The sequence below is a fragment of the Glossina fuscipes genome, unplaced genomic scaffold (assembly GCF_014805625.2).
Source record: "Glossina fuscipes isolate IAEA_lab_2018 unplaced genomic scaffold, Yale_Gfus_2 1, whole genome shotgun sequence".
NCBI lineage: Eukaryota > Metazoa > Arthropoda > Insecta > Diptera > Glossinidae > Glossina > Glossina fuscipes.
The window spans coordinates 22,364,216-22,382,509 of NW_023998415.1; the positions used below are offsets into that span (position 1 = coordinate 22,364,216).

The following is an 18,294-nucleotide window of genomic DNA, read 5'->3' on the forward strand; positions in this document are numbered from 1 at the left end:
TTACTAATCTTTTCATTTCACTTTGATATTTTTGCTTGGTTTTCTTTACTTCTAATATTTTTTCAAAAATTTATTGAAAATTTAAACTTGTAAATTTTTATTTTTTATTACATGAATTCTTGTATCAATTCTTTTTTTTTTATATTTACTACAAATGAATAATAAAAATTAAAAAAAATAAAACTCCGCTGTTTTCAGAAAATGTGACTTTTAACTGAACTTGCATTGAGTTTCAAACAAGAAGCGACGCATTATCATCATTGTTATTTACCCAACATAATAGAGAAATTATTACAGTGGCGAAGAAGCTATGAAGCTAGGCTGTAGTCATTTAGGATGATTCTGCATGAGTTTCGGTTATTTTACTGCCGATATTGTGAAGTTTTTTTTAAGGCAAAGTTAGCCGAGATACTCAATTCTTCCTAAAAATGCGTAGGCCTATAGGAAATTTAGCCGCAATCTGTCGAAGTTTGTACAGTCGCTCATAAAACATATACTAACGGTTTAAAAGTAGTCGATTCTTTGGGTGTCATTACACTTTTTATAAGTTATCGTGTTGCTGACTTGGTAATGCTCCATGATGTTGTAAAATATTAGCCTTTCAAAAGTTAAAGTACCGAAAGAATCAAATAGACGGGATCAGTATCAACAACCACCCTCAAAAATAAAAATAGAAAAGGGATGACCTCACCGTGAGATATTATGCCATGTAAGCATAGATCATTTGACGTTATAAACTGTTTGTCAAGCCTATGACATTTGATCCTGCTGGTAGCGGCGTGTTCGCACAGGATGTCATGGGGCGTTTGCTGCGCCTCCTGCAGGTATCGGTGTCCAAGATACCAATAAATATCGCGTAGTACCTAAGATAGTTACGATCCGCGTAGAAGCCAGTTATAACACGTTTTTCGCTCTTTCGCAATTTCGAAAGCTTGTGAGCTGTACCGGAAGGTTTCATAAATTTTTTATCTTGGCGGTGTTCTGCACCCCATGGTGCTTCCCTGCCTCGTTCAGGGTTTAAACGCACTCAAACACAAACCCCTTTCGTTGCCTTTTGAGCAACTTGACTGTCCAAATAAATGCAGATTAGCTCTCTCCTGCATGGCCTTTTTGGACATTCTGATGTTCATGCAGAGTATGCATTAATTTTTGCTTGAAATATTGAAGAAGTATGTTCCATAGGTATGGCCTTTTGAAATCTCGGGTCGCTTATAACAGCCATTCGTCAGCTTCGCCAGTTTTCAACTTTGAACCATCAGAGTATTATTTTTGTGTTGTTACTTCAGGCTCAGCGACACCACCATTCCGTCTAGATTTTCCCCGGCATTGCGGTAGTTTGATATTTTAATAATAGAGTCGCCGCCACTTGAGATTACCTGGTTTATGTTTGTCGATATTTGGCAATTTAAGTGCGCTGAGGCAGGACTCTCTTTGTATAGTTATAAAGAGTGATATCATGCCTAAGAGCGCAACTAAAACATTCGAAAGGAATATTCTCATAAGCCCGGTCATGCGTACGCATACGAGTCGCTGAATTCTGCTAAGCGTGACCGTTTTTTGCCTAACCTTAGGATATCAGGATAGAGCTGCATAGGTTAGCGTAGGTAGTAATGTTGTGGTATAAAACCACTATATCATTTCTGGATTTATATCCCATGTTTTACTGAGTAAAAGTTGGCGGGTAGGACGACTCCTAGTCATCTTTTCGGTCAGCTATGTCAAGTGACGGTTTCAAGTTAAGGCTTTGTCAACGTGCGACACCCAAGTACTTCACTATGCGAAGTATTGCCTGTTGTTACTTCTACATTTACCGTAGCTGTCTCAAAAAGGATAGCGGGAAGGGCTCAAGCCTGATGAGCAAGCTGCATGGACTGGTATTTCTTAGTTGAGCGCTGCTAATGTGTCGCGAATCGGTTTGGCTAACTGGATGAATAGGCGGATGTCACGTAAAAGAACGAGTTCGTCTTGCTTTCTTGGTTTTTCGTTCATTTTCACTAGTGAATTTATACGCTTCGAGCTTTCAAAACAGATTCACTTTTCGTCCATTGTTAGCAAACAATGCGAAAAAAACTTTCTTTTTAAAAACAAAAGCTATCAGCGAATGCTCTTTATTTGGTGCAAAGTTTGACATTTTCATTGTTGGAGAATGCAATTTTTTGCGCTGCAATAAGTGCTGGTATAAAGACTAGTCATTGCTGTTGCATGTCTAAGCTTAAAAAGTAATCACCACTACAGACAACCTGTAGTCTTCTACACATTTTTGAAACTTCTTTCATTTAAATTGAGAAAGGAATGCGTCTTTAGTAAAACTAGTCTTAATTACCCTTCAGCTAATGCGATAATTATGAAATTCACAAATCATAAATTCTGAGTTAGCATAGGGTAATCTGTCTTTTGGTTCCTTAAGTAGAGGCAAATAAAACACATTTTTTATTAAGACATGGATCAAACCAAATAATGAACTCACGATTGCGTTTCATTGCGTACATTTGCGACGAGGTTCGGATTTGATTAGATGTCCCTTTGGTCTAAAGCAAACACATCTGATGTTCCTAAACGATTTTTACGTACAAACATAACTCTCAGACACGGTTTGTGGGAAGAAAGTATCATTTTTGAACACGTACATGGCATTGCAGTTGTCGTCAAAGAGCATTGCTAGAGATGCATGTTAACTGAATTTGGTGCTGAACGATGGTCCGACATGGCATACTTTTCGTGACAAATTCAATTTACTGGTAGGAAAGTTCGATGATGGGTGGGGATGATCTTCAAAAATGTATCTGTGAGCTTGCCGCAAAGATCACTGGACTTTTTACTTTGACATTGGGTTGGTTGACGCATGCATTGGCTTATTTCAATAAATTACGAACTCTCGCTAAATTTATTTGCCAAGATCGTTTGTGTTATTGGTGAAATACAAGCTGATAGATGCACATGGAAAAGTGCGTAAAAGTTGGTATTTCAGGATTGAATCCAAAAACAGTATTAAGGAATATTAAAACAAAACAAAAGGAAATCCATGGGGATATCACAAATTAACCAAAAAAAAAAAAAAAAAAAAAAAAGCAAAGAACGTCTCCCTCTAGATGAGTATCTTATTCATTATAGACACAACGACTGGGATTGAATTTTGGATCGACCGACTTTTATTTACTATTGATTGTTTTACCCCGGCATTCCTTTGCTTTCTGTATGCAAGTCGTTCGGCCGGAATAGGAAAGGGGATCAGGAGAGAGGAAAATTGCGTTTGTATTATGCCGTTCATGTATGTTTGTACGTTCGAAATGAACGTAAAGTATCAATTTATTACAATTGCTTTTAGAAATAATAACAATGGTTGTATAATAAAATATTTCTTTGTAATTTATTAAAAATTCTGTTATTTTAATTGCTCTCCTCCATCTATCGGTGAGTTAATAAATTGCAACAAATAACAATAAAAAATTGGAAAAAAAAAGGAAAATAGAAAAATTCTACTATCACAGCACATAAATTAACTGCTGCTACAATAACAAAAACATTTGAACTGTATTACTAGCAGGACTATTTGTGACAAGCGATTTCTACTATTTTGCCCTTAAAAAAAGTGCATTAATAAATGTATATAAAGTAATAATTTTTTTTTCTTCTCGCTTCGTTACAGCCGACAAATTGAAAATGTGGCCAGGCACGGGCGGTATAAGACGTAAAAAATATCCTATGATCAGCTTATAAGCAATAAGAAAAACTTGTTATACATCTTGAAATTAAAAGGTGTTTTTCGCAATCTAAGTACATCGGGTGACGGCTCTCTACGATCAGTATTATTGCGTGAACTTAGTTGGAGACAAAAAAAACTTGACACAAATTTTTACCCCCAGTTTCGATTATTATTTAATGAAATGCTAAAATAGTTTTTTTTTTTCATTTTTTTTTTTTTTCTATATTGGTTACGTAAGGAAATAAACTCTTATTGCCTGCGATAAAAACGAAACATTTGTTTCACATTTCTTTTTTTTTTTTTTTTGCAAGGCAAAATAAACGGTGATTAACATGCGAATGTTTATGTATATGCGTTAGTGCACTTTTAAATGTTTTAGGCGACCTCTTCAAAGTTGAACGAAGAGATTTGTAAATAATCAATTTAATTACAATGGGAAAAAATTGCATTCAATATTGCTCGTTGCTGCAAATGTTCATTTCGTTGTCGTTGTTGCTCACAAAAATCTCTTTACGCCCTATAATCATAAATAACCGACTTATGGTGTTATATATGACATATGTTCACTAATAAAATATTTATATTTACATAAGTGCATAAAATACAAAAATTTATGCTTTTATGCGAGTTTTTGATATAATAATAAAACATTTTTAATCTTTTGCCAAATGTCTTTGTATATATATATATATATATATATATATGTATATGTGTGTGTGTGTGTGTCTGTGTGTGTTTGTGTGTAGGCTAAATGTTCGTTTTCGTTTATAAGCACACGCCAGACAATTATTGTAAATCATGTATATATGCGAACATCCATATAAATGTACGCATGACTACTACAAATGCATGCTAAATATACAATTTCGAATATTTATAATGATTTCCATTTCCATTGAATTTCCTAATCATGACAAAAAAATAAAACAATAAAAAATCTATATATTTGAGGGGAAAAAAGATTCGCGAAAGAGATACAATAGTGCGAAGATAGATCCCCCCTGCTGGGAATGTAAACATTTCTTTTAGGTTTAGGTTTCCAATGCTCAAGTGACTTCACTAAGTTTATACATTTACTCTTATCGTCATAAAAGACGCTTGATCTTTCTGTAAAAACAATACCTTAGCCAGTTAGCTGTGAAATTTCTTACCCGTACTTGGTGATTAAAGTCAAGCGATCACGTGTATGCGCGTCAAACTCAATACAAATGGTCGCATAATAAATTTTACGGAAAAATCAAAGTAAAGTGAATTTCTATTAGGCAAAAAGTTAATAATTCATTGTCGCCAAAATTATCGCAATTCAAAATAAATGAAATGCTAAAAAATTATGCTAAAATTCATAAATATAAACAATTAGTTTTTTGCTTTTTTTTTTTCTTTTTGTATAACATGTAGGAGGTAAAGAAGGAGGTGATGACATTCACAAGCTATACATATATTTTCTTATAGCACTTCTTCGTCCAAGGTGTTGCAATTGTGGCCATTGTCCAGTGGTATTTGTCCGTACCGCCCATTTTCTTGCTATAATCAGGAGCTGATTTCAATTTTTTTTTTTTTTTTTTATAAGTTATATAAGACTTACTTGTATTGTAAAGCAAACGTATCACTAAACGCGATTCGTATTACATTCAAGAGAAATTTTGATTATTTATATCGTCTCGTAATTATTTATTTCATCTGATGCGTATTAACGTCAAATGCACTAAAATGATGTTTTGGATTGACGGCTATGCGCGTTATACGCAACTAATTTGTTAAGCATCTTCGAAATCGAAATTATAGTCGAAAAGAAAGAAAGAGAGTTAACTTAATTCGATACTTACCGTCTTGCTTTCTTTGCAATGGATATCTTTTTGTGTAGAAGATCGTGTTTGGAAAGCGGTCTGATGAATCTAGAGAAAAAGATGCTGGAACAGTTTAATCATGGTCTCCAGGAAATTAGTGAATTGCGGGCCGGGCTTTTGAAGCACGGCGACCAAGTTCGTGCGAACATTGCTGGGATGCGGAATGAGACGTTAGCTGCTGAACTGGCAATGAAACAAGATCTTTGGTTAAAAGGAGCAACAACACCGAGCGCAGCTTCGTCGCTTGAACAGGTTTAATGTTATACTGATTCGCTTGCCAGTTGGTATTAAAAATTTGAAACAGTTTGCATTAAAAATTGACGAGCGATGCAAAGTTAAGGCGATGTACGCAGGCTTACAGCACTGCTGGTACTTACCCACTGAAAAGAAGACTTTAATTAAATTTTGTACGCGATACGGTTATGAATGGATATGTCAAAGACCCTTCTAATATGTTGAGCTACGTTTTCGAGGGCAGCATTCATTCACGTATTTACTTGGATAATCATCCAACTCCTGCAAACTAGTATCGATTTTCCGTGCGTTACGGAAAAAGAAGATCATTATAAGGCTTAGCTTGATTAACGCCAACATCCCCAAGGCGAAGATAGCTCAGTTGAATGATTGCTTAATGACAATACAAGTACAGTTGTTCAACAATTTTCCTGAAAGGAAAACTTTCTGACCTTGTTGGTGTTGCTCTTTGCTCGATAATGTTTTTCTATCCAGTCGTAAGCTTAAGTTAAGCGATCTCTTTTCTTTTCTTAGAATTTCGATTTTCTGCTAATATTTTGTATTGTGCTATTATAATGCTACCTCCTACGAATGCAAATAATAATTTCAGTAATATCATAAGCAATAATAATACATTTTGTTCCCTGGTAAATAATGCTGGCTATACCTGTTAGGTTGGCCATATCCAGGCACTGAGGTCCAGAATTGCCGCATGTGAGTTAAATAGTATGTATAATACTTCAGATGTGGATGATCAGATCAATATTTTGAACATTAATTTGGATTTCATTCATGAGATTATGCCCAAAGTTAGACATAAGACTGTTGTCAACTGTAAGCCTTGGTTTAGTTTTAGTGAAGTAGAATTTCATCTTTCTCCGGATAATCTGGCTTACAAGGTGTATTTACGTGACAAGAATGATGCTAATGGGGGGACCTGTTGTACAATAACTAAGTAATTAAGGGCTTTGATTGATTTGATCCGTAGGGTCTTGCGCGACTTACATTTTTCGAAGTCAGATATTGCTTTGATAGAATGCCATCTCTCGAATCGTTTACAATTTGTATCTGTGGGTGTTGTCAAGCGTGAGTCGTTAAAGGTGCGCAGTGGTGTACCTCAGGGCTCGATCATTGGCTCTTTGCTCTTCACCGTGTATATGAATGATTTCTTTAATATGGTTAACCTAGCTTCGTGTACAGCTTACGCATTTGCTGATGATTTGCAGATTTTATTTACGGGGAGGATTGATAATTTTGAAATACATCAAGCTAACATTGACAACCATTTGGACTGCATATCTCGTTGGATGGCTGCGAATCAACTTGAGGTGAATTGAGTTAAAACATTTACGATAATGTGTTGACTGCAGAATGTACCTCTGAATGTGTCTATGATTAGTTAATCTATTCCGTTGTACCGTTCCGACGGAATGGTTCCTTTGTTTCAATAAATATTATCTGATGATGTATAAAAATCGATCGAAAACGCTATATCATCCCTCATTCTTGGTATCACTTTCGCTAATTCCAGACATTAGTGGTAACTTTGTCTTCTTGTCCGGAGCACACTATGAAACGGTAGGTGTATCCAATGAGGCTAGATCAAGCAAATACGTTTGTAATTTGTATGATCTCTCGCAAGATGTTTTTCATAATGTATATAAAAACGTCAACTACTAAGAAATTAGTGTGAAAACTACTCAGCCACATTGTAAATATATAATTATTAAAACAACAATATAATTACAAAAACAAAATATGAAAACAATAATAAATGTTTCATAAAATAATGTTAAGTTTAGTGAAATTATGTAGAACCGACTTCGTATGTTGATGTATTTTTCAGTATGATGTATGTATCAGTATGTGAAGATCTAATATATAAATATTATTCGTTACTCTTTTCTTCCTTTCTATCCGAACACATTTTTTTTTTTGGAGATCGATGCTACTCGTCGATGCGTTATTGTTTAGAAGAGCGAATCTTAGTGGACTCTTCTATGCGGAAGAATTAAGTTATTAGTTGTATCTGATGAGTGTTAATGTATGACGAATAATTTCCATGTAGATACCCGCGTAAACTTATCTTGAGCCTCAAGAATCCATATGGATTCCATATCTGTCTATACAAGATATTCGAGATATTCGATTAATTATATCGCCGATTATCGCAAATTTAGATATCATACAATGTCCATAGTTTTTGCATGTGCTTGGACGGACTGACAGATTTAAATTGCTGTTCCCTCTCCCAGTTTTATTAGAAGCAGAAGTTAATCGCGAAATTTAAACAGTTGTAACTGTGTGTATGGGATTCCTTAAAACAAGTAGTTATTGTAATGCTCTTGCAAATCGTTTCTTTTTTATATTTTTATTACTCTGCTTAATTTCAAAATAATTGATTTTAAATATATTTTCGGTTAGGTTTAGTAGTTAATATCAAGATTAAATCGCATATATAATCAAACTTCTCTTCCGTTACGTTTTGCGTACATATCAGTATAAACCGTAAATCATAATCATAATCATCGTTACAGTAGATGTAAATAAATGTTTACGCATACCTTCGGTATTTATTGCACTTATGCATACGTCTGCATATACAACCACATGTTCGATGATATAAAAAATGATGATATATCGGAACGCAGCATCATTTTTATATATACATATGCGAAGAGTTTGATACATGACTGACCGCATAGAAAAGGCAGAAGGAAAGAAGAACGAAAGGAAAAGGAATTGCTTTGTAACGAGATATATGAGCAAGCAAGCCGGCTGAACGCGTAATTGCTTACATCTATTTATACACGGATAGATTGTCGATAGTTTGTGTGTTTCATAAAGTACAATAACACCGACCTTAATTTTCTAATGTACCCATAATTGTCGTCAGCAATGCTCGCACAATAATAAAAAATGCACTTTTACAGCAATTGGTAGACGAACACATATTCACAATCGGTTTAATAATCGAGTTAAACGTTCTTTTCATTATTTAAATGAAAAGATGGGCTTCGGAGTTGGGCATAATGTAATGAGATGGACTTAGCCACATTTATATCTCCGCTGTTGTCTATTGATAGGAAGGACTTCAACATCTATCTTCACTTACCAGCGTTGCCGTTTCGTTCGGGCCCATTAAATAAACGAGTTAAACAAAATCAACTGAGATAGCCCATATTATTGGGGTTTTGTTTCGATTAAAGACGGCGCTCTACCACATGATGAAATATATTTCAACGCAAACTAGAAAAATATCAGCATAATTTTCATAACATAGCAATGAAATATGGTCGGAGAATATTTGCATAATAACATGCGATGTATTATTATGGTTTAGTATATCGTGGCTGTGTATATAACGGCGGTACAGCAAATATATTATATAAAAATATTTAGAGAAGAAAAGCTCGCCATGGATTTTTCACAAGTCGTGAAGCACGCTACATAGCTATCAGGAAAGCATAATCTGATTTAGATGTCAAAGCCTGATTGCCGCTGAAACGATTCGTATACACCGTCTTCATATATCTGAAAGACTGAATGAACTATAAGATACATTTTTACGGAGAAAATATCCGCCTTCTATTTATTAAGCCGATACAATAATACGGGACATCAATGGTTTTGGGGAACATCGTTCATACAGCTACGATAAAAAATGATGACTTTTAAATGATTTATTTAGCTATAGACAATCGTTTGTCTTTCTCTATGATTTTCTCTGTGAAATTTCGAGCCTAATAAATTGAGGAAGAAAGCTAGAAGCTGGGGCAAATGCTCGATATAGAAGGGCGTCCACGATAGCAAAGTTTTAACGAACAAACGTTGAGTAAATACTGAAAATTTATAAAATGTGGTTTTCATCTCAGATAAAATATAAATACTTATCGGATTCGTTGACATAATCTATAGTATTGCATAACCAAGCTTTGCCTCGGACCACAGACTACTTTTCATTTAAACTAAATTCTAAAGAAAATTTAATATTGAATTTCAATCGTAAGGATTAAGTCTTATCTTCAGTAAGAAAACAAGTAAAAGGCAAAAAAGAAATAAAAGAAAAAATGTAAATTCTCTCTTTCCTTGCTTAAGGAAAAAATTTCAGTTTTATCAGGAAAATATACTTGTATGCGAAATGTTTTCTCTTGATTAAATTATCAGCAGAAATTTTTGCATTTCACGAAATTCTCTCTTTTCACATTTTCATAATCTCATTTACATACACACAGATACACGGGCAGACAGACAATAACACACCAAACATATACATAAACGCATGCAATCGTATTGTAGATTTTTCGCATATGCATTGGTATTGCAACGCGTGTGTAATATGTTTTCGGCTTTTCGTTACATTATCTCCTCTCGGTGACTTTACCGTCAGGTTTCTTTACAGAATGTTGAATGTTTCTTAGATGGCAGGTGTTGTTGTTTTTTTCTTTTTTCTTTTTTCTGTTTTCCTTTTAACCCCACCATCATGTTAGCGAGATATACTAGATTTGTGATTCCGTATAACGCATATAATCTTGATTAGGCCGGCAAAACTGGCCTTGAGAAACTGATAATTAAGTGATAGTGATCGCTATATGCCTAAATCTTTATCTGCAACAGGCGAAAGTGTATAGCCTATAATCGAAAGCACATATCAGCTTGAAATTCGTGACTATCAACAACGATCATGATTTTTTTTTGATTAAAATTTTGCTGAGAAAACGAGTGTACCTCGCCTATTGGCTTTAAAGCAAAAACAAAAACACAATTATGACATCTAGCCATCTATATAAGGTATTATCTCTAAAACTAAGTCAATATAGAAAAAGTGTTATTAAAGTCGTCAAGAGCGACCATCTGACACGTTCCTATTTAACGAAATAGTTTGTTAACTAACGTACTGTTAGTTGCTCATGGGCACGGTGCTGGGTATCAAAGAATCGCCCTAAAGCGAATATAAATTCTTGCTTGTATTTTACTGCAACCGTTATACATTTCAACCGCATTAGACGGTGTGTTTTTGTTTTCCTTTTTTTTTATTTTTTTTTTGTTTTTACGAATATCAAATACTTTGAGTACATACATACCTATATAAGCTTTGAAAACTACTTTCGTTGCGTTTTTTTGAGAGACTTTCTAGCTTTCTCCATACCTGGGGTTACGTACATATTTTGACGTGTTTACGTGCTACAAATATAGTTCGTTACTATTATTGTAAATTTTGTTCCTCATATTTATTTTCGTCATAATGAAATGTTCCCACTTTTACACAGCAGCTTCCACACACATTTTCACGAAATACAGTTCAATAAATACCATGGCGAAGGTGCGTTAGTAATCGATAGAATGCTTCTAACAAGATACTCTTCCAATTCGTGCACATGCAAAAATACCAATAGAAACAACATTATATATAATATACAAGAAGTAAACGTATACACACATACATATATCTTTATTTTATTTTGTGGTAATTTTCGATTATTGATTATTTCCTTTCAGTGGCGGCAAGCTTCAGATTTCCTTCACTTGTACAATATCGATATCGTTCGTCTATTTGGTGCGGTTTGCACTACATGTGCTTCATAGATAGATAGATGCCTTTGCTTTTAAATTTGCTCAACTATTAATGAATGTAGAATGACTTTATATATACATGTGTGGAAACGTAGAGTAAAATTTTTGTACAATTAGCCAAAAACCACATATGTGCCGTACGTGAGCTGTTTGTCTAAACTGCTTCTTTCTTTTTTTTTTTTTTTTTTCTTTCTCTTCTTCCCCTTTTTATTATTAATTTGGGAACTTTGTTAACAAATTTTATTAAAAAGGTTTTATCGTTATACGCTTTGATGTATTGGCGCACAAAATGTTCATATTTTTAATGTACTTTGTTACAACAACGAGTTTTCTTCATCTTTTCAAAATCAACTAACGTCAATATAGAAAATTGTACTTTTCTCGATTGGAAAATTTTAACATCATCAGCTGACAAGATGTTTGTTTTTAAATCTACTTAAAAATTTATTTTCAGTTCCCTTACCTCCGGCCAAATTTTGGCTTTACTTCGGTCTTTAGCTAAGTTGATCTCATTCTCATAATGATAGGATTTTTTCAGTTGTCTTCTAACATCTTGGAATAACCAACAACTAACAAAAAAAGACAATATCTGGGAATATTATTATTATCTTATTGAATATTGTCTAACTGAACTAAGGCTATCCTTACGTTCTGGGCAAAAAGAAATCGACCAGGTATCTGATAAGATTATTCAATATTTATCTAGAGCGTGGCGGGAAGTACTTGTATGAACTATGGTTTGCAGCTATTCGAGACTTGTAGCCAAACTATATGCATTTTATACATCTAAGCGAAATTTCGAAAAATTCAATATTTAATCAATGTATTGGTTGTGGATTCGATTAACACAACTCTTCTCATCGAAGAAGTATGGGTAGCCTGCTGCCATGAACTTATTGGGTCATTTCACGAAATATCAAATCAATATATGAGCAAAAATTTTTTACACATGTTTGTACATTATTCGAAGTATTCGAAATATTTTTAAATAATTAAAAAATTAGAAATAATGTTTTTCTAGATCATCAACTTAAGGTTGCATGCAGTTTTTTACTAAATTAGTCATGAAACTAATATTCTATACTTAGTGAAACGCGTAGAATTTTTCTTAAGCTTTAATATAAAAAAATTTGTGGTTTTCGAAAAAATCGGTCAATCATATAAAATCGCCATATATATAAAAATCTATATTTCAAATATTTAATATCAGTTAAATTTAATTAACGAAAAGAAAAATAAATAAATAAAAAATAAACTAAACTTTACGCTCTTCAATAAGTAAGCGTATCGAAGCAAATCGTCTGAGGATTACAAATGCTAGGAATATGGTCAACCACGGAGAATGCGTGTAAAAAGAAAAGCTTTTGAGTAATTGTAGCTCTGGCTAGCTTAACGTAGTAATTACAATCGAGAAGTTGGCTTTTTGAACCCAAAATATACATTTAAAGAATCAATTAAGACCAAAAAGAAACAAGTACGAAAATTATATTTTTGTTGTGACCGAATCCTTTATACCCATCACCGTTATCCTGGAGAAGACAAAAAAGGTTAAAGAACGCCAAAAACGCTTTGTCGCATGGGCGTCTCCTTGGAAATATTCAAGTCACTTTCAAATTCTTTTGCAAATTTTTAGGCGATAGCTTTGTTTTCGCTAACAGGAGAATGTTCACCACAAATACTACACAGTTGCACACACAGACAGATGAATGGACGAACAGACGGACATGTTTATGCGCATTTCAAATTTGAAACTGCCCAAGAATTTATGCGGTTTTGAAGCATGCTCTTGCGTGTTTTATAACAGTTTTGAAAAATATTACAATGATGAGACACTTTTGCGGAAGCGTGGCCTATTGTTTCAATTTTCATAAAGGTTCTAAAGCATCGTCCATGGAATGTACGTTCAAATTTTTGTGGATTTATATGCTGCTGCTGCTTATGAGTAACAAGAGAAAAACAAATTTTTTATTTTATTATATAGAGGTATCCTTACGTTACACAGTACTGTAGGCACTGTACTGTCCTTCGACCGATTTTCAATACCAGTCTGTGTCCAATGTTTAAGTCAAATTCGAAATCGATAGCTTAATTTTTGCCGCCAGGAGAATATTTACACCAAACATTACACAGGCGGACAATCGGATAGACGAACAGGCGGTCATACTTAAATCGACTCAGAATTTGATGCTGATCAAGATTCTTATACTTTGTTGGGTTGTTGAAGCTTTTCTCTGGGCGTTGCAAACGTTTTGATAAAGTGTGTATATCCCCCATCCTTCGATGGTAGGTATAAAAAAAGCGATCAAAAATTGCTGAAAAAGAAAAGATTACACTGCAACGTCTTCAAATTTAATTGAAATAGTGACGAAATTTACCGTTAGGGTAGATTCGTGATTCACTTTTCTCCTTGCTTTGCTTTTAGACATGTTATTGACACTGATGGTATATAGACCGTATAGCCTGTATGTGCGATAAATGAAATCTCATATTGTCTTCTACATCTTGTAAGAAAAGACACGAAAACTTCACTGGGTTTTGTATAGTGAGGTTGCAATTCTAGTGTAGGAAAAAATGATCTACGCCTGCTCGGAATGTCGTACTGTAGGAACGCTAACTGAGTTAACTTTGTACGTTAAATTGCACATGTAGTCGAGTCGACTGAAAAATGGAGTATTTAACGTGATTGAACCGTGGACTGAACACTGTTAGTTTAAACCATTTATTCACTAGCAAACGAAATGGAAACAAACAAGTAAGAACATTATTGCCTGGCAAGCGCGACCATTAGACACTCTACACCACTTTGCCTAATAAATAAATCATTTTCATGATAATATACCAATAATTATAAATTACTTATATTCAAAGGCATGCCTTTTGTGGAAGCTCTCATATTGAAGGAGGCTCGAAACTTCAACTAACATGGTTAGTTTTTATATCAAATGGTTATAATCAATTAGTTTTCTTTATGAAATATTGAAAGTTACACCTTTTCCATATAAAAAAAAATTACGTTTGCGTAGTATGTACGTTTGTATGGTAGGCGGGACAAAAAATTGCCGCATTCGATCAAAACATTTCTAACGCATTTACCGGAAACGCTATTGCTCAGCGATTTTCATTGAGAAATTGTCAAAATATTTTTCCTATGAGAAATTTTCAAAATATGCCGTTGCATTGGCAGCGATCGAAAAAGTGGGCCGAATATCTCAAAACATGTTAGTAATTGCGAACTTTAGATCGTATGGCAAAAATATAAAGATTCAGAAACTGATTAAGTTGTACGGCACGTTATATATATATCCGCACAACGATATTCATATCAATGTGTCACGTAGAGGCAGCAACGAAAGTTCAGACTGCTTTCTACGTGATGTGTAACGAAAAGGCATGCTACGCATATTCAAATTTGGAAATCAATGCAAAGATTGAACATAAAAGTTGTGTGATCTTTATAGAGCAGTTTGGGCAGTGGGTGGAAAAAGAACGAACAGCGCTACCGTTTAGGTTATATTTGGGGAATTGGCGATAAGTTACAGAACACAGTTTTCATTAGTGTTTAGCGGAATGAAGAAATGTAAGGTTTTGTATCTAAGAAAAGTTCATATGCATTTCTCTCCGCACCTTTTGGTACGGATGCGCCACAACCAAAGTGTACGAAGTATTTAAACGATGTGATCTCTTCCTTAAATGGGGTATCGAGGATCGGTTATAATTTTGATTGCAATCTTTCATCAGAAGTCGGAAAAGAATCCAGATTTTTCATGCAAAGTACGCGTTCAATGGTTTACTTTGAGATTTTGGTCTTATGAGGGAATTTATCTGTCGACATATTTGTGTGTAGGCTTTGGAGGAAGGAAACGATAACATCACAATCACTATGGATCATTAATAGCGTCAATGCACGATGAAGAAGGAAAACTAATTCAATTCGATAAAGTTGCTCTGTATAATAGTCACTCAGAGTACACAATTTGCGGACGAAAAACCTGAAAATGTTGTTAATTAATAATATTTCTCTTATCGTTCGCAAATTTCTTTCTAAGCGATACTTTGCTCTTATGGACGTTAACTGTAAAAGAAAAATTGATACAATTAAAGATATTTGCAGCAATAGTTTTGTCAGTGCCTTAATATCTCTTAGTTATTATTATTATTAGTATTATTAACGTCATTTCGTCTTTATATATCTATCTATTCGGTGCATATAAAAATATATGAAATTAATTAATAGAAGTAAGAACATTGCATGGATGTTGCGTGTCGGCTAAAATAAAAATAAATAAATAAATAATTAATTCAAGGTATTGCAAGCATCTGCCGCATTAAAAACTTTTTCTTACTTTCTCTGCTTTTCCGGTGAAAGTGAACCTGGTGTCTGGGCAAAAACTGCTCTTGTTGATGATAATGCGTAGTGTTTTTTTTGTTGTTGTTGTTGTTGTTTGTACATCCTTTGCACACCGTTGATATTATTATTATATTACTTTATTATGACCTTTAAATTCTTTGGCTATTCTGCTTAATCAGTAAATTTCTTGGTCACGCAAACTTCTCTTTGCCCTATTAATTTGTCGTTTGACTAAACTTGCAATCAGCCCAACAATGAACAGAAATGACAACAAGAAAAAATTCTTTAAAATTTCCATTTTTCCTTTCCCTCTTTTCCCACTTACGCTCATCAGGTACACGGTAATGCTTTTTGTGTTTGGTTGTGCGTTTATATGTTTGTATGTATGTGTAAATTGCTGTGTTTAAAAAAACTCGTTCATCTGTGCTCTGTTAGAATTTATCTTCCATTATAGATAAATGCCTGTTTGTGCCAAAGCTAATGTATAATGTATCCCTTTAGATGTATGAGTGTATGTGTTTTATACCCTTTTTTTTTTTACCTTTAAAACTAAATTAAGTCAAGTTATCCTTTGGGTACATCAGCTGACGTACGCACATGAACAAAGCATTTAGCATTAAAATAAACATAAAAGTCCACTTACGTTTATTACCGTACCGTAGTGTAACCCCATATATATATATATATATATATATATATATATATTTACTATACATGTATAGTGTATGTATGTGTAAGGATATGTCTATGTTTGTGCGTGGACTTTTTTGTTTTTTATCTATTTTATCTCTTTGACGTTCGGTTTCCTTAACTTTAGGTTTTTCTTTAAAGTTATTTGATGATGTGATAATTTGTAAACTTTTACCAGCGATTACTTTCTTCCTTAATTGATTACATTTTAAGGGTGATGCTAATTACGATAATGACGATACCGACGATACCGAACTTACATAGTAACAATGATAGTGGCAGTAGTAAAAGTAGTAGTGAAAGTAGTAGTAGTAGTAGTAGTAGTAGTAGTAGTAGTAAAAACTGTGTCCACGTCCATCGCAATTCAATTTTTTAACATTAGAGAGGTCTCGAAAATTTAATTATTGATCCCTTCAACTTGTGTTTATAATGCAATTTATTTTAGGTCAGATAATTTTTTTTTTTATACGCCCAGCGTTACTTCCCCGCAAACATGTGCCGAATGAGCATAGTTAGCATATATTGCTGAGGACATCATTCATATGCCGTGCTTGTAATGTGTGCTGAGTAAATTTTACTTAAATTCATACGCATACACAACAAATTTATGTCCCAAACACAATCATACATACGCACGTACATAATGCTGTGAAATCGTTATTGCTAGTCTTGTGAGCTAATGTCAGCAATATTTTGTGCTGCTGCACATGTTTACTTTTATCCAAGAGTGACTAGCATGAAATATTCTCACATCAATTTTGTCGTTTTTCTCTATGATCCTTTGCTTTCTATACCCACCACAATCAGGAAGGAAATTGAATAGGGAATATTAAATTTCTTCTTGCATATGAAAGATCTAGAAAAACGTTCTTGAAGGTCCATGAAGCGTACATACTATCGTTTAATGTGTTCTTCAAGTGAAAGTGGATGATATCATCGATTGGTTCCTTCGTCGTTAGAAATCTGATTGGTGCAACAAAATGGAACATAAAGCACCATCATAGCCACTTTCTATGTAAAAGCAAAGTATTGAGCGGACGCGAAATTTTAAATAAAATATTAAACATTGCTTCACGAACCTTTGCACTTTTATATTCAGAAGAAGAAAAAATTCAGAAATTCATTCCTTCTCTCATATAATTGATTAAATATTCATTCAATCAATTAGAAAAAGGGGGAAAATTAAAATGTACCGTTTTTTAATGCAATATCTGATTGCTTAATTATTTAGTGATAGTATCGCGTTTATTTAAAAGAAAAGAAAAAAAAAAATTAAGAAAACCTTTTTGCATTTGATGAAGGGTATTCAAGAGTCGCTTCAAAGCATCTTTGCATGATATTTTTTCATCTTTTTAAACGTTTATAGCAACCACAGTATGTGTTATGACATGAAAAGGCGCGCGCGCACACACACATATGCAAGTTTGATAATTTATTATAGACTAACGCAACCAAAAGTGATTTAACACACACACACACACACACACACACACATGTATATATACATGTATAAATATATATATATATATATTTATATCAATATACATATATATATATATATATATATATATATATTCATACATTTTTATAGAAAATAGACTTTTATACATTATTAGTGTTGAAAATGTAGCTGCTTTTCCCTATCAGAAAATACTGCTACTGACACTACTAGATAACTGCAACAAGAGCAGCAACATTTGCACATACACCGATGCTCCACATATTACAACTGCTATTACTGCATTGCAGAGGGTATGCTTACCATTTGCTTGTTAGCTCTTACATAGCTACTGTTGCCGCCTTGTTCCCGATACACCGCAAAATCTGTGGAATTGCATGCTTTAGAGGAATAGAACGACGACTAAACATTTCAACGGATAGAGCTTTTTCCGCTTTTG

The 18,294-nt window shown here is 33.8% G+C and overlaps 2 long non-coding RNA genes across 5 annotated transcripts; both read right to left on the reverse strand.

Moving 5' to 3' along the window:
* Positions 1-5,294: 5,294 nt before the first annotated feature.
* LOC119632357 lies at positions 5,295-11,557 on the reverse strand. 4 transcript variants are annotated; one of them, XR_005246778.1, is made up of 8 exons: positions 11,229-11,557; positions 10,869-11,146; positions 7,162-7,381; positions 6,790-7,106; positions 6,452-6,721; positions 5,928-6,369; positions 5,530-5,733; positions 5,295-5,468 (listed from the first exon to the last, which is right to left on the reverse strand). It is a non-coding gene; the product is annotated as an uncharacterized LOC119632357 (long non-coding RNA). The 4 variants fall into 4 exon arrangements; XR_005246776.1 differs by lacking the exons at positions 10,869-11,146; positions 11,229-11,557 and having other exon boundaries at positions 6,790-7,095; positions 7,162-9,142; XR_005246779.1 differs by lacking the exons at positions 10,869-11,146; positions 11,229-11,557 and having other exon boundaries at positions 5,530-5,728; positions 7,162-9,142.
* Positions 11,558-13,490: 1,933 nt separating this feature from the next.
* LOC119632222 lies at positions 13,491-16,363 on the reverse strand. Its single transcript, XR_005246757.1, has 3 exons — positions 15,702-16,363; positions 13,734-15,625; positions 13,491-13,670 (listed from the first exon to the last, which is right to left on the reverse strand). It is a non-coding gene; the product is annotated as an uncharacterized LOC119632222 (long non-coding RNA).
* Positions 16,364-18,294: the final 1,931 nt, after the last annotated feature.